At 43.6% G+C, this 17,076-nt stretch overlaps 1 long non-coding RNA gene and 1 pseudogene across 1 annotated transcript in view; one reads left to right on the top strand and one right to left on the bottom strand.

Moving 5' to 3' along the window:
- Window positions 1-75: 75 nt before the first annotated feature.
- LOC137208424 (ras-related protein R-Ras2 pseudogene) lies at window positions 76-1,191 on the top strand (annotated as a pseudogene).
- A 10,895-nt stretch (window positions 1,192-12,086) lies between these two features.
- The window catches only part of LOC137208880 (uncharacterized), a 96,229-nt gene continuing 91,239 nt past the window's right edge, over window positions 12,087-17,076 (bottom strand). The window contains exon 6 of the long non-coding RNA XR_010935797.1: window positions 12,087-12,400. This is a non-coding gene — a long non-coding RNA (uncharacterized lncRNA). The remainder of the gene's footprint in view (window positions 12,401-17,076) is intronic.

The following is a 17,076-nucleotide window of genomic DNA, read 5'->3' as shown; positions in this document are numbered from 1 at the left end:
CCCGCCCGGCCGCTCGCCCACAGCCCGCCGGCCGCACAGGTCCCCGGAGCCGGGCCGAGGGCGGGCGGCGTCCCCATGGCCACCGCCGGCTGGCGGGACGGCTCCGGCCAAGAGACGTACCGGCTAGTGGTGGTCGGCAGGGGTGGCGGGGGCAAGTCGGCGCTCACCATCCAGTTCATCCAGTCCTATTTTGTAATGGATTATGATCCAACCGTCGAGCATTCCTGCCCAAAGCAGTGTGGGATGGGTGACCGGGCAGCCCGGCTAGATATTCTGGATACAGCGGGACAAGAGGAGTTTGGAGCTATGAAAGAACAGTATGTGAGAACTGGCGAGGGTTTCCTGTTGGTCTTTTCAGTCACAGAGGCAGTTTTGACGAAATTTATAAGTTTCAAAGACAGATTCTCAGAGTAAAGGATCGTGATGAGTTTCCAATGATTTTAACTGGTAATAAAGCAGATCTGGATCATCAGAGACAGGTAATGCAGGAAGAAGGACAGCAGTTAGCACCGTAGCTTAAGGTAACATACATGGAGGCATCAGCAAAGATCAGGATGAATATAGATCAAGCTTTCCATGAACTTGTCCAAATTATAAGGAAATTTCAAGAGCAGGAATGTCCTCCTTCACCAGAACCAACGAAAGAAAAAGACAAGAAAGGCGGCCACTGTGTCATTTTCTAAGAATCCCTTGAATTTTAGCTACCAATTTCCAGGAAAAGCCCTCATCTTCTCCCTCTCTCCTTACAGTTTACATCACGCTGGTACCTTTCTAGCCTTAGATAAATGATCACCATGGTAGCCTTAGACCAAGAAGCTGGCTAATCCTTTCCATGAAGCTAATCCAATGGTCATTCAAGACAGATTTAAAGGAAACACTAAGGCTGCTTCAAGGATTATCTGATTCCTTTAAAATGGATATCTATATACACAGACACATTCTTTTTTTAAGGACTTACTTTTAATAGGGATGAATCAGTTTTGGAACCTAAGCTGTTTGCCAAACTGAAGTCATAGGTTGTGAAATAATTTTTAACTTCTGGAATCATATTTCCTACTGTTACTCTAAATAGAAACACAGGGAGTTTTTTTAAAATGTGAATTTTTGCCTATCTCTAAAAATTTTGATGTCAACTTTAGTCAACCTTAAATACACTGAATTGAATCCACAAAAGTGAGACATCTCAGATCTTTACCGATGCTATAGCCTTTGTTTTCCAGTGGCCAAAATACCAAAATGCCTATTGTATTTATAGGTTAAAAACTGTGTGTAAAGCCTTTACTATTATTCCTAAAGATAATATTCTATGTGGCCAAATATTTGGACTTATTCTGGACTTAGTCATTTTAGTGTTCTTGGTTTTTTAATTTAACCCTTTTCACAGCCACGTTGAGAGTAAAAATAAATAATTCCTGTCTGTCTTCCTTTTCAAGTATTTCTATAAGGGATTCAAAAAAACTAAAACTGTTTTTGTTTGTAATATAAAATATGGAATTGATCTTTCCAGGGTCAGAGATGATTAATGTTTTGCTATATACTTTTATACATTATTTTCTCATCAAACCAGTTAACAAGTATTTTCATATGTTTGTAAGCAAATATGCTTTCACAGCATACCTTGTGTATATGTAAAGATAAGTATTTAATTCTCACTGTGCACTTTTAGCTGACAAAGGAAAAAAAGTCAAAACTACAGAAACTGTGGTAAAGCCTTACATGCTGTTCTGGTCCTGGCTGTACCCACCTTTGGCCAGTCACATAGCTACTCAAGAAACCTTCCCAATAGAGTACAACATGATGAGAATCTGAAATCACTTCCAATATCCCCTACTAGATATTGACTGTTACATCAAATAGTAAGTGGTAAAACGTTTAATTGACAATTAGTATAACTGTGGATAACTTCTGATTTTGTTTTTAATCCTGTGGATTGTGTTTAAACAATTCAAAAGTATGTTCCTGATTTTAAGATACTAAGTGGTATTGCACAGTTGTCACTTTATTGAATGTGTACAACAGTTCCATGAAGTTTTTAAAGCATACCCTTGAATAGCTTCAGGTGCTAGAATTAAAATTGATCTGTTATCACACACACACAAAAAGATATCTGCACCCCTAAGTTTATTGCAGTATTATTTACAATAGCCAAGACATGGAAACCACCTGAGTGTCCTCTGATGGATGAGTGGATAAGGAGAAGGTGATATGTGTGTGTGTGTGTGTGTGTGTGTGTGTGTGTAGAAAGAGAGAGAGATTGTATGATCTCACTTATTTGTGGAATCTTAAAAAACAAAGAAAACCAAACAAACACACACACACAAAAAAAACCCAAACAAAACAAAAACAACCCCCCCCCCCAACTCATAGATACAGAGAACAGATCGGTGGTTATCAGATGCAGGAGATGGGCAAAATGGGTGAAGGTGGTCGAAACATAAAAATTTCCAGTTATAAGATCAATAAATCCTGGGGTACAGGACTGGTGACTATAGTTAATAATACTGTATTCTATATTTGAAAAGTTGCTAAGAGAGTAGATCTTAAAAGTTCTCATTACAAGAAAAAAAACTGTAACTATGTGTGGTGATGAATGTTAACTAAACTTATTGTGGTAATCCTTTCACAATATGTAAATATATCAGATCATCATGTTGTACACCTAAAACTAATACAGTGTTACATGTCAATTGTATCTCAATTTTAAAAAAGACATATTCTTCCTGATCTCCAAGCTTACTTCAGCCTCTCCTGTTAATGCAAGATTCCACCAATCTATGGACAGAACCTTAAAATTCTCTACAAGAAAGCAGTGAACAGAGGCAGGCATTTCCTTACAACCAGTAGCGGATAAAGAACATCCAGTTGATGTTAGTTGGTGTGTAGATACAAGTGACCAAAGGCCAAGGGTCTCTGCCCTCCTCCCCAGCTCCATGGTGACCAGACCCAGCCTTGTCTTGGCTCAGAGCCGCTCCTATGGGGGGGAGTGGGGGCAGTCCCAGGTGCACCTTTGAGATAACAATACTGTCTCCTAAAACAAACAGCCATTGTTTCCACACAAAGACCTTCAATGTTTCCTCCATCAACAAAAGGCTACAGCCATCCTGCCAAGAAGACAAAAGGCTGGAAGCCCTTTCAGAAACAGCATGACAGTGGGAGGGAAGGGGTGGAGGCAGGAAGATCATTCTCCAGCACTTTCTCTGCCCAGGAATAGGACTGACTCCATCCATCAGGGACCCTTCTGAATTACTGATCACTCCTGGACTATTCATAATGACAATAATAACAGCTTCCTAATCTGTGAAACGGAAGTAATAATATCTATCCCTTACAGGATTGCTGTCAGGATCAAATGAGATAATAGGTGTGAAAGCTCTTTGTAAGGTTTAAAGGGCTGCACGACTGATATGGTTATTATGAAAAGATCGATGGTTCACCCACAATGCCTGCATTAAAAAGATAGATCTATTTTAGCCAGATGAGACTCCAAATAGCCCTGGTGTCTAGACCCACCCGGTTCCTAGAATAAAGCGTAAGGGAGAAGAAATGTGCTCAGTATGGCTGACCACTATAGTTTACTGGGGCCCATCCCAGGCCAAACTGCTGTGCAGGTGATGCCTGACTTAGTTGACTGTTCTTTCCAGCCCCAGGAACCCACATCCTGGAAATAAGCCCTTTGATGGGTGGTCCCTCACCTAAGGTCTAATGTGCCAAACTTCACCCCCAATCTTCTTCTTTGCCTGTCTTCAAATATACTTCTTATGCAATTTACACAAAAGTAAATACACATAGTATATTAAAACATGAGAAAATAAGTTAAGGTAATTACCAATAAATTAAGGTAAATTGTACTATGTTATGTCTATTCAGTAATAAAAAATATAAATAAGAATATCCAATGTTAATGAAGTTGTGACAAAAATTGGTATGCTCTTACAGTGCTAGCAACATAATAAATTTATATGATTGCTTACAGAGGCAAAATGACAACACATAGCAAGTACCAAGAATACATTCCTGTCTTTGTAGTAATTTTCTCTCCCTGGAAATTCCGAGATAATTCAACAAAAGTGGTGAAAAAATGCAGCAAGCATAGATACATTTACCTACTCTAGGCAAATACTGAAATAACAAGAGAAATGCTTTCGCTAATTGTGGTGTGACTGTAGTCATTAAAATGAAAATATAAAAACAACTTACAAGCATGAGGAACTATGATATAATTGTAAGTGGAAGTGTACAGTATGATACAACTAGGCAAAATATATAACTATATGGATAAAGTTTGGTAATTAGAAAATAACCTTTGGTACTGTGGTGGTGAATTGTATTTCAAAATGTTCCTTAAGTTTTTACATCACCTTTTAAATATGGCAATAAAAAGAAAGAAAAGTAATCAGCTGGTAGAATTCTCTCAAGAGTCTGCTTCTTTTAGGGTAGGGCAGGGAGTTATCCTTGATAAGATGTTGATGGGTGTTAATAAATTAATGTGTAACAAATTTGCATGCAAAGAGACTGCTTAGAATGTGAGTAAGGCTGCTAGTCCCCAGTTGGATTCCTACTTCTGCCACTTATTTGCTGTGTGGCCTTAGGCAAGCTATTTGCCATATCTAAACTTTTCCCGATTTGTAAAATTGGAGTGATAACAGAACCAATTTCTTAGAGTTATTGGGAGTAGTCAATGAGATAATGTACCTGGCATTGTGCCAGGCACATTGAAAAATTATTCAATAAAGCTTTGTTGTTTATGCTGTTGATAATGACGATGATGATGATGGTGGTGGTGGTAGTGATAAACTGGGGTCTTCTGGAGAAAATGCCTTAAAGTTTTAATGTCAGAAGTGGATGCTGCTCAAATGATACTATCCCTAAATGTGGAGCCAACTACAAATTTGAAATGTATTTTAAAATAGACATTCTAGGGACTCCCCTGGTGGTCCAGTGGTTAAGAATCCACCTTCCGATGCAGGAGATGTGGGTTCAATCCCTGGTCGGGGAACTAAGATCCTACACGCCACGGGGCAACTGAGTCCAAGCACCGCAACTAGAGAGCCTGCGTGCCACGACTAAGACCCAACGTAGCCATAAATAAATAAATAAATTTTAAAATAGACTTTTTTAAAAGGACTTTAATTTTTAGAGCAGTTTTAGGTTCAAAGCAAAATTGAGTGGAAGGTGCAGAGATTTCCCATACACCCCTTACCTCCACATACACACAGCCAGAGTGGTACGTGTTACAACTGATGAACCTATGTTGACACATCACCATTACCCGAAGTCCATACTTTACATTAGGGTTCACTCTTGGTGTTGTACATTCTATGCATTTAGACAAATGTATAATGATGACATGTATCTACCATAATAATGTCATACAGAGTAGTTTCACTGCCCCCAAATCCTCTATGCTTTACCTACTCATTTCAGCTTCCCCCAAGACCCCGGCAGCCACCAGTCCTTTCACTATCTCCATAGTTTTGCCTTTTCCAGAATATCATGTAGTTAGAACCATACATTATATAGTCTTTTCAGATTTGCTTCTTTCTTGAAAGGTATTTTTTACAAACAGACTAAAAGATTAAGTATTTTGAAATTCCCCTAGATAACACAAAGATAAATACTATCAGTAATCGTGTTAGATTCTTTATATATGTTATGTCCATAAGATAAGTATTATTATCCCTGTTCTACCAACAAGGAAGTGCCTAACATCACAAAACCAATAAGCAGAAGAGCTGGTATCTGAATCCCGTTAGTCTGACTCCGATGTTCTATCTTTCCATTATGCCATAGTATTTATCTTAATGCCAATATGGGTCCTGGAGCATCTGAACCTAGTTTCAGGAATTGACAGGGAAAAGCAAACTGGTACAGTGCATATGCATATCATGGCAGCATATCACATGTCATGGCAGCTCTTAGAAGACAGCATCCTGATAGAACAACACAACAGCCACCCTGCTTTATACCAGATTCTATGGCCAGGACTTGCATCCCCGTCCTTAGGTAGGACATCTTAGTCAGCACACTGACTAGCAAAATTAGGTGGGTCTATTTTAGTGTTTCTTAACATTTTTTGTATTGTACCCTAACCCAGGAGCCTCTTTAGACATTGTCTTCCTAATCACCCTCCACCCTAATTAAATTTTAATACCACATATATTCTCTACATTTGCTTATGTACTATAGCCCTTTGGAGAGCCAAAAAGCTATAGAAATATCTAAGTGGGATTTTTTTTGCCCTGAAAGAAACTACTTCCACCCCACCCCTCTGGGGGCTATATCATCCCCACTGAGAATACATAGTCTAGTTGCAGGTGGCCAGAGCTCAGGGAGGCTGAGGAAGCCGAGATGCCAGACAGGTGAGGTCAGGACCCTGGAGAGCACCAAAGAAGCCCTACTGAGACCATGTCCAAGGCTCAGTGTTGCCTGAAGATTAGCCTGAAGGAAGGAAGGGGCTGGGAGAGCATGGGGCCTAGGAAACTAGTTTTAGTGGTATTTTGTTATGTGTTGTAGGAACCATCAGAATGTGAAGGCCTCCAAATTCTCTTTCATAAGAATGTTCTTGAGGGGGCTGGCGTTTGTGCTTATAACTCTTCAGTGGCTCCCCACAGGGTCCTCAGGATAGCATCCCAATTCCATATCATACCTTATAAGACCCTTCATGACCCGCCCCTGCTTAAACGGCCAGCTTTGTCATCTTTTACTACTTTGCTCTTCAAACTCCCTGCTCCAGCCACACTGATGCACTCTCACTAGACCACGCCCTCTGTCACTTCTGGGACTTGGCACATGCTGTTCTTTCTCCCCAGAAACTTCCCTTGTCTTTACCTCTCTTTCAGGGAGCTAAATTCTCCTCATTTTTCAGATTTTAGTTTAGAAATTATTTCCTCTGCATGTCCTCATATATTCCACAAATCTGGATACAACTGAAGTAACAGCATCACAGAACTCTGAACTGGTCAGACTGACTATGGAGTATTTTGTCCATTACTGGGCATCATATAGATCAGGCCTAGAGACAGGCAATCAGGATGGTGAGCATTATGGAATATTTTTTACTATATGCTAGGCACAGAGGTAATGACTTCATGGATATTGCCTCATGTACCTTATGTAATAATCTTATTGGATTGGGTAGGTACAGATGAGAAAACTGACACTCAGAGAAGTTAAGCAACTTACTCAAAGTCCCTCACCTGGTAAATGGTAGAACCTGGTGTTTGAACCCAAGTCTGTGTAAATTCAGAGCCCATGCCTTCAATCTCTGCATAATATCACTTCTGGAAACCATATTATAATGACTGGTTTAGTGAGAAACTAGAAGGTAACTAATCCAGAGAACATATTACCAAGGAGAAACACGATAGCCACATTCAGTCACAGTGGAAGGGTTGTCACTTCGGAGAGTAACAGGGAAGTAGACGGCTCAATAGAAGGAAGTTCTCAGAAGGAGAAGATGAGCCCCTGAAAGGCTCAAGGATCAGTCATCTCTGTATATCTCAGTCCAATGTCTGGCATAGAAAGGGGAGCTCTGTGGATGAAAGGAAATAGGGCTTCCCAACAGTAGAAGAGCTGCCCCATGAAAGAGTGAAACTCCCGTGGATGTTCCCCACGATGGGGCTGCTTGGTCACCTGACAGAGAACCACAGGAGGGATCTTGGAGAAAGGATTTCTGCATCCTTGAACTAGATGACCTCTAAAGCTCCTGGCCACTTCAGGATTCTGTAATTATTGGACTGAGTCCACAACTCAGACTTTGGCAAGTTACAGACCATCTAGTATTTGTCGGTGCATTGAGATCTCAAAAAGTAGAGAACACAAGTGGATAGAACTTAAGCTTCCCACCCTGAAGCCAGAATGGTTCAGTCTAACTCTGGGGAGCTAGAAACCTCCCAATCTTGCTCCACAGGCTAACCTGGAAATGGAGATATTTGAGTCATTTATAGAGAAAGGCTCTGCCTGCAGGTTACAGCTGTTGTCACAGGATCTGAAAAAGGAGAGAAACACTCCTTCCTAGCAGATGGTTAAGACAAAAAGTCAGTATGTCAACAAACGAATTTCTGAGAGTCATTGCTGAAAGGAATCAAATGGGCCCCCAAAAATGTACACTGGGTTGACTGTTGTTCCCCATATGCTCTGCCTCCTTTCACTCCATGCTGATGGCCTGTGGTAAACATGTAGAACTGTCCCGTCTATCCCCACAGAGTGAGTCCCAACAGAGTACAACCAAAACAAGTGTTCAGCTTTCCTAGAGGGCTCATACACATGTGGATAGCTCACAAAGATGATGAAATTTTTAACCAAAACTTATATAATCAGACCTTCAGAGTCTACTTGCAAACGATTCATGCATCCTAAAAAGAACAGAGGCTTCTGTGGGGTATAAAGCCACCTAGTAATGGAGGCACCTTAGTTGTAAGGTCCAAGCTGCAGCTTCAATCAACACACGCATACACACACAACTCTATGAAACTAGCCAAAATTCACTTGTGCAAAAATTTAAAGAAGCAATTAATAGAAAAGCAAAGCATGTTTATCTGTAGGCCTTATAGCATCTGTTTGGTCCACCTTTATTATTATCTCTAATTCTTTGACTCTATTCTTCCATGGTTCACCGATCTATCTATTCACTTGCTTCTCTCAACTTAGAGACCAAACCTTCCCAGCTTATATCTATAGATAGATCTTCAGATAAGCTTCCCTCAAAGCCTGTGACATGGTGCTCTTTCACAGGGGAGAACCTTAGCTGCACTGACTACCACACCATTTGCATCTTTAATTCTTTTATTAGGGATCTGAGCTCTAAGGCCTGCTGAATCTTTTTCCTCCTGCCTCCAAAGAAATGTGGATCAGACCTAGTATAATAACTCTGTGAAACCCACCAAACTATTTTTTCTGAACAGAAAAGAGTGTCTTGGGACTTCCCTGGCGGCACAGTGGATAAGAGTCCGCACTTCCAATGCAGGGGGTCCGGGTTCGATCCCTGGTCAGGGAACTAGAGCCCACAAGCATGCCATGGCTAAGAGTTCACATGCCACAACTGAGGAGACTGGGAGCTGCAACTAAGGAGCCTGCCTGCCACAACTAAAACCTGGTGCAACCAAATAAATGAATAAATAAATAAATAAAAAGGAGTGTCTTCCACTCTTTACAGAAGGGTAAAAACTTCCGCCTGCTAATAGAAAACAGTGGCTGTTAAGTAGATATCAGGAACTTGAACTTAAAAAGTGGATTCCTCTTATAACACTTGAAGAAGTAACCTGTATTAAAAGCTTTCCAATAGTCTGCCTTTTTCTCCTGAACTCAGTGACAACTTCTTTTTAATTAAAAAATCTTAAGCTGAAAAGGTATAAAATAGAATGTTATTATTGATATAAAGATCCCAGGGCACAGCCTGCTCGCACAGATGGAGGCTGTCCCCACAGATGTTGCCCACAGAGGTGTGTGCCCAGTTGTTGTACACATAGATGTTCTCACACACAGATGTGCACAGAGACAGATGTTACTCACAGAAACAAATGTCCACTGGGAACACCATGTACACCAAAAGCTCCCGCAGGGTGGTCTTGACATAAAGTTCCTGGTTCTCAGCTGTGTTCTCAGTCAAGGTTGTTCCCCAAAGTCCTAAGGGAGGGACATTGGAAAGACGCCCAGGATTCCCAACAGCAGGGCTCCTTCCAGTTACCCTACCTATCAGTCCCTGGACTTTATTCTCATTTCCACCCCAGCCCTTTTACCTGTCACCTTATCTCAGGTGGGGCAGTCTAAGGCATCATCACATCCGTGTCTTCCCTCAAACTAGCTCCCTCATACCCTTCTGGGTCCCCAAGAGATGACTGTGCCAGGCTCTCCCTCTGGGAGACCACTAAACTAGCCTCTGTACTCTGGGGCATTCAGCTCTAACGCAGACCATTCACAAACCTCAAAGACACACTGAGATTCCACCTCTTCTTCAGACTGTATCCCCTTCCAACAGCTTCTGTGGACCCCTTCTCCTGACTCCAGTATCTCAGGAGAACCCTCCCCCACCAGGTACCTCTGATGCCACGACAGATCTGAAGGCAGCAACTGGACACCAGGGTCTTGTGTGCCTTCTCCTGGGGTCCATCTTCAGGCTTCTTGGGTTGGGATGGAGGAGGCACCTCACTGGAGATGGTACAGATCCTTGGTGTCCCACGCGGGGAGGGGGCGCCAATGTAGGCGGGGTTGTCCCAGGCTCCGCTCCCCAGCTTTTGCAGCTCCTGCCCCTCGGGACATTGAACAGCATTCATGGGGAATGAGGCAGGAGACCTGGCACCTCAGGTACCCACTCTCACCTGGGAGGAAGACAGAACAAAGGCACAGCCCAGCCTAGCCAGCAGAGGGCAAAGGAAAGGGAGTGTGAGAGCAGCTGGTCTCACACAGCCTCTGTCTCCTGCCTTTTGTAGGAGGAAAGCAGGTGCCTGTTCAGGGGAATAGGAGGGTGTGGAGACTGGGGCTGGAAGGAAGGAGGGGTGAGAGAGGTGAATGTTGTGGGGAGAGAAGGGCTGCTTGCAGATGGGGCCTGGGAGGGATGGTCCTGAGTCAGACAAAAGAGGTGATGAAAGAGCAATGGGTGGGGCTGAGAGGAGAGGGAGGCTGGCCGACTCCACAGCAGGTCTGAGTTCATGTCCACTAAAAGCTCCTGAAAGGGCCGCCATGGATCGGGGTGGGGACCAAGGGCAGGCACAGGAGACTGAAAAGTGTTGCCTCCCTCCCAGGCTCAGCCAACAGTGTCTGAGGCTCTTTTACTGTCTCACCTGGAGCTGCCCCCTCTCCTACCTCATTCCACCCCCACAGCTGGGGGAGAAGGATAGTGGCAGGCGGACCCCCTGCTTCAGATACTTAAGGGACAGGCTTTCTGGCCACTGATGAGGAGGGGAAAAGCCTGCAGAGTTCCAGCTTAGCTGTATCCTTTTTTCCGAGGTCTGCCCTCTTGTAGCTCATGGGTGAGCTATACTGCTAGAAAGGTCTTCTTTGAAGGGATAGGGCTCAGCCTAGGAAAAAGGCTAAGCACTGACTGGGAAGATGGATCAGAGAGCAAAGGGCAAGGACTGTGTGACCTGAGACTCCTTAAGCGGAAGGTATATCTGGACCCAGCTCAGCTGACAATCTTATCTTGTGGCTCTGCTTAGTACTGGACCTAGAACTGAACGCAGGAGCACAAAATGCTCATAGAAGAGGTATCCAGGCTGATCTGCTTTTTATCCAGTCTTGGTTTCTGAATCAAAACCCTGGCAAGGACCCTTGAGCACATCCTTGCCTGTGCCCGGATCCAGCCTCTGATCACATGCCCTGGCCCGTTCATCTACAGGCTCAGTACGGGGCTGGTCCCACAAGGGCAGGTGCTTACCTCCTCCCTGATGGCTGGAGTGGGAGCTGCCCTCTCTCCAGCTCCTGGTTCCCCATCTGGGCTACTCTACTGATGTGGTGGCCTGAAGCCCACCTTTGTGCTCAGTAAAACATCAGCCTGGTGGAAGTCACCGGTCTTCAGTGTCCCCATAAAGAGATCCTGATCCCAGACAACCCAGGGCTGGGCTCAGCTCCTTGATAAATAAATGTACCTCAGCATCTGAGATGGCGCCTGTCCTACCCCTGGGTCTGCTGCAGGGAGCTCCTGCCCCAGGCCCAGATATTATGAAGGGAATTAACTCTCTGTCTGGGCTGGAGCTAAGGCCACTCTGTGAGCTTTCCTAGATGGAGGAGTTCCCATCTTTCCGTTTTTTTGGTTAGTGGGACATACATTCCAAGGTGTTTGTTTTCTTTGGGAAGACAAAGGATCAGGAACTGGGCCTGTACTGCTCATTTTGTCTGAAATCATCTGATAGTGAAGGAAAGGGAGCTGGTATCTCTCACCCACATGCTTTTCAAACAATTGCAAAAGGACCCCCGGCTTGCAAAACTGAACTCTGGGACAGAGGTGATGAACAGGAAGCTAGCAGTAGAGTCCAGAGAAGTGGGGAAAAGAACTGGAGACGGTTTCTGGTTCCTTTGGGGTAATTTTGTATCCTCGGGGAGGCCTGTGAATAGCAGGGGTTTGGATGGACCCAAGGAGGTTCATCACGTGACAGGTCCCAGACCCCTGATGACGCTGAAAGCTCAGCTTCTCTGTACACTGGTGCCGAATCAAATCTTAGAGACAGAGTTTGGGGTGAAGTTGAAAAGGACAGCTTTATTGCTTTGCCAGGCAAAGGGGGACACAGTGTGCTCCTGCCCTTGAAAACTATGTGTCCCTCTTGGAGAGGATAGTGAGAAGTTTTACAGTAATGGTTCAAAGAGGCCGTGATCAGCTTGTGGACATTCTCCTGATGGGTTGGTGGTGAGGTAAGTAGGAGTCAGCATCATCAACCTTCAGGTTCCAACTGGTCTGAGGTCTACCTGCCTGTGGGCAGCATACCATCATTAATCATTAATTTCTCCCACCTGGAGGGGGTTTCAGTATCTGCAAAACAGCTCAAAGATATTGTTGTGTGTATCCTTGATGGGGAACCAGGACCTTGCCCCAAGGCTGCACTACTGTTTCTCTTGACGGTTTGTTTCTCCCTGGTCTCTCATCCCCTCCCTTCCCTAATTAGTAACTGCTTGAATCTGCCCATTGGAACTCGGGGAAGGTCAAGGAGGCTGAACGAAGACTATATCCTATAATCAAAGAAATGGGGGACACAGAAAGGCTTTGTACCCAGGAGCCCCACAGGGCACTGCTCGGTATCACTGGGAGCTTAAGGCCAGCAGTGTGTGACCTGTCACGATCACCTACCTGGCCAACATTGCTCTTCCCTGCTCCGTCTTGAGCACTCGCCAAGTAAGGATCAACCTATAATGCCCCCATGGGGCACAGGTTATGAAACAGAGCTTGAGAAATATTCTCAAAAGATGTTCTGTGTTCCTAAGAGGTTTAGTCTTACTCAAGAAGTTGTAAATGTGGTAATAAAGTGGGATCTCCTAAAGATTTAATGGCCAGCAGTTCTCCATGCCCTCCAGCTTCTATTGGCACTTGACTTCACTCTGTTAAAAAGGGCAGCTCATTTCAGGGGAGTCCTGTAGCAAAACCCAAGACGCTTGAACTTGAAACCAGAACTCCTGGGTTTAACTTTTTGTTCAGCAACACACTGACCAGATGGTTCTGGACAAGTCCCTTTTGAGACTTTCTTTACCTATCTGCAAATTGTTGATAATAAGGCCAGCCCTGTTGACCTTAAGGACTATTTTAAAACTAAAATAGAATATAGAAGTCTTTATAAACTCTGTACACTATAAAGCACACAACAAATTTAATGATCATACCATTGCATCCATCCTGGTGCATTCCACTCACACACAGCAGTTCATGGTTAAGGTAGACACCTTCAGCCAGGACTCTGTTGTCATTGCCCCTGAAGGACAAGGGTCCCAGAACTCTCTGTGCCTACACCCATTTCATTTCAGATGACACCAACAGAATAGAATGGTAGCATTTCAGGTGGAGGGTATTATACAAGTAGCCTTTGAATGAAAGCACCTCTTAGAAGAGTTTTATAACCACATGACAAGCCTTGTGAGTCATCCAAACCAAAAGTACCTCTTCGTTATGAAGGCTCTTAACCACTTGGTGAATTGGTCCCATTGCTTCAGTGGGATAAATTTTTTGGTCACATGCTCTCCTCATGCAGACATCAGGAAGAGAGTTATCCTCTTCCCACCACCAGTGTACTTCCTTTTCACAACATCCCCATCCCAGCCAGCTTCTCCAGTGCTACCTGGATCTGCTAGGCCTTGACAAAGAGTCCGGAGACATCAAAGTCTATAAGATGGAAACTTGTGGTCCATCTCCTTATAAGTTTTCCAAAGAACTTCCTCTGGGATAGGACACTTTCCATACTTTAGAGAAAGGAACTCTGGGGAGATTGACAGTCCAGGTTCTACAGGGAGAAGCAAGCTGCAAACCACCTTCTGTATTTTACATAGTGACTCAACCTTTTTCACCCCAATAGACATAAACAGTAGGAAACACTTTATAAGTTACAATGGCTCACTATGGCAATGATTCTCAGTGGAAGACACTAGAAATCACTTATCTATAAGAAAGAACCCTGGGTATAAGAGCTTAACCTTCACCACCAGAGTCATCTGCATAGTAAAAATACCAAAATTCGGGCCTTCCCTGGTGGCGCAGTGGTTAAGAATCCACCTGCCAATGCAGGAGACATGGGTTTGAGCCCTGGCCCTGGAAGATCCCACATGCCGCGGAGCAACTAAGCCCCTGTGCCACAACTACTGAGCCTGCGCTCGAGAGCCCACGAGCCACAGCTACTGAAGCCCGCGTGCCTAGAGCCCATGATCCGCAACAAGAGAAGCCACCGCAATGAGAAACCCACGCACCACAACAGAGTAGCCCCCGCTCGCCGCAACTAGAGAAAGCTCGTAAGCAGCAACAAAGACCCAACACAGCCAAAAACAAACAAATAAATAAATAAATTTATTTAAAAAAATACTGAAATTTGAGTAGCACAAGACTTCAACAACAAACATCGTGGACCAAGCAAACAACCTGAGTAGGCTAAGCAGAAGGGACTCCTCCCTTGCCTGTTTTCATGTAACAGACACCACAGCACTGCACCAGGGGCCACCACAAGTCCCAGCTTCTCCATACACCACAATGAGCAAGCCAGATCTGTTGGAAGGTCCAGGTATATGAAGTCCTGTTGCAGCTGTCCCAGCCCAGGACAGCAAGAAAAGAGCCTTTGTTCTATTTCACCAGGGACCTCACAGAGAGGCTGGAGGTGACCCATCTCCTCATCAAAAGGACCCACTTCAACCTTTTTCTCCCTTCCTTCCACCTCCCTGATTTCAAAGTCCTTCTGGAATACACTTAGTATCTTCCATCTCTCCAAAAAGAACCCTTTGAATGAGACCCTCAGCTTTCCTCCCATTTCTAGAGGACCCTCCTGGACATCAATGTCCATCTGTCCATACCTTCTACAGAAGATTGGACAGATGGAGGGAAGCAATCAAACCCAGGTGGTAGGAGACAGATGATATCACCAACAAAAATAGGAAAGTTAGTTGTCAGTTGACTAAGCCCTGGGAAATGGGTCTGAGGCCATGATTATGTCCTCTTGCTGAGTGTAGTCCCGTCATCCGGAGAGCTCACGTGTCCTGACATAATCCATCAGCATTATCCCTTCTAGGCAGAGCTCCCCCTGTGGCAGGCAGTGTTCTGTAGCTGGTGTGAAGTGTTAGGCCACCTGCTGGAGTGGGTGGAGTGGGGAAGGAAAGAGCTCCATGTGAGCTGGAGATACCAGCCTAGAAAGAAAGGCGAGGAGATACACCAGGAGAAAGAAAGGCATGAGAGGGAAAAGGGATGGAGGATAGAGAGGCTCAGGGAAGAGGACATGAGAGAACGCAATTCTTCTTCCCCTCGGAGCCACTCACCAAATTTCACAATGAGGCACTGTTGACTGAAAGTCCCAAGCCTGTGAGGAGGGGAGACTGGAGCACCAGGGCAGATTCCCCAGGGCTCGCTCTTCCAGCATCACCTCAGGGTTTCAGGGCAAGCACCCAAGACACCTCCTTGTCCCCGCCTCTGAGAGCCCCGTTACGGAAGACACATATTCTTCCGTCCTGAGTCCTCATTCCAATGGTAATTCATTCTGTAGATGTTTACTGAGTGCCGAATATAGGTAGGGGTTATGCTACACTTTGGGGATGAAGCAGTAAATGAGACCATCAGGGCCCCTGTCTCATGAAACTTACATTCTGGTGAAGAAGATAAACATTAAACAAATACACAAATAATTGATGATTTATAATAAAAAGTGCTGCAAGGGAGAAGCAAAAGTGCTGTGTGGCTATACGGCAGGAGACCTAACTTTCTGAGGCCAGTGAGGAATAGAATGATGATTTCTATCTCTCTTCCCCCATCTTGTCCCTGCAGCAAAGTATGCACAAGGAAACAGACTGAGTTAAAAGACCAAACAAGGAGAAAGTTACAACACTGCAAGAAATGTTAAAACGTACAGTGATCTTTATCCCTGCATGGTCACTGGAATGTGAGTTGAGCTAAGCTTGAATTACACAAGCCTCAGGGATCTTTCCAAAGACACAGATCCAACCACTTTTTCACTCCTGAAATTGGTTATCTCTTCAAACTCTGAAAAACAGACAAATGAATAAAAGAGCTAGAGTAGCTGGTGAAACTACAAATTGATTAAAATTTCCTGAGGTGATGGTTTTAAAGGTGTATACTTATCGCCAAACTCACCAAGTTGTACACATTAAATAAGTCCAGCTTTTTGTATGGCAATCATAACTCAATAAAGGTCAATTGTATTTCAAAATTTAAAAAAAAATTCCTGAACAGGAATTCAGAACCAAGAGCTTTCTTTTCTTTTATTCCACTGGCCCTGTAATCCCAAATCTAGAACTCTGTCTTGGTATTTCTATCAGCATGATTGATAACAGTTTAAAAAAAAAAGAAAAAGCTAAAAAAGAGGAAGCCCAAATATCCAACAATAGAAAAAAAGAAAAGATTAAATAAATTAAGACACATTCACATAATGGATTTTTGTGCAGAAATTAACGACATTTTTGAACAATAGTTAATGTCATAGAAAATGCTCAATATATGTTATATGAAAATTCTGGCATACACATCTATAGAATCCAAATTTCCTGTGTATATACTTAGAGAGATGCATCAGAAAAAAAGGAGTAATATTGAAGAATAAAAAATTTAGTAGCAGTAGCTCTGGATGGTGTGATTATAGATGCTTTTTATTTTGCTGATTTTTTTCTACAATGATTATGAGTATTTTCACATTTGGAAAAAATAATAATTTTTTAAAAGCCAGTAGTTATGTTCATAGAGACCTGAGGTTGTCAGTAGTTATGTTCATAGACACCTGAGGTTGTCAGTAGTTATGTTCATAGAGACCTGAGGTTCATTTTCATTTGAGACTCAGAGAACCTCTTGGCTGGTTGCCCTCACCACACTAGCTCTCCCCGTCAGCGAAATATCAGTACAGTTCATTTCTTGACATGGGAGTCATCATGCAATAGATTTGCTTATCACCGGCTTGC

Source organism: Pseudorca crassidens, chromosome 16 (genome assembly GCF_039906515.1).
Source record: "Pseudorca crassidens isolate mPseCra1 chromosome 16, mPseCra1.hap1, whole genome shotgun sequence".
Classification (NCBI taxonomy): Eukaryota; Metazoa; Chordata; class Mammalia; order Artiodactyla; family Delphinidae; genus Pseudorca; species Pseudorca crassidens.
The sequence above is the reverse complement of the archived record's forward strand: the minus strand, read 5'-3'. Positions and strand labels throughout refer to the sequence as shown.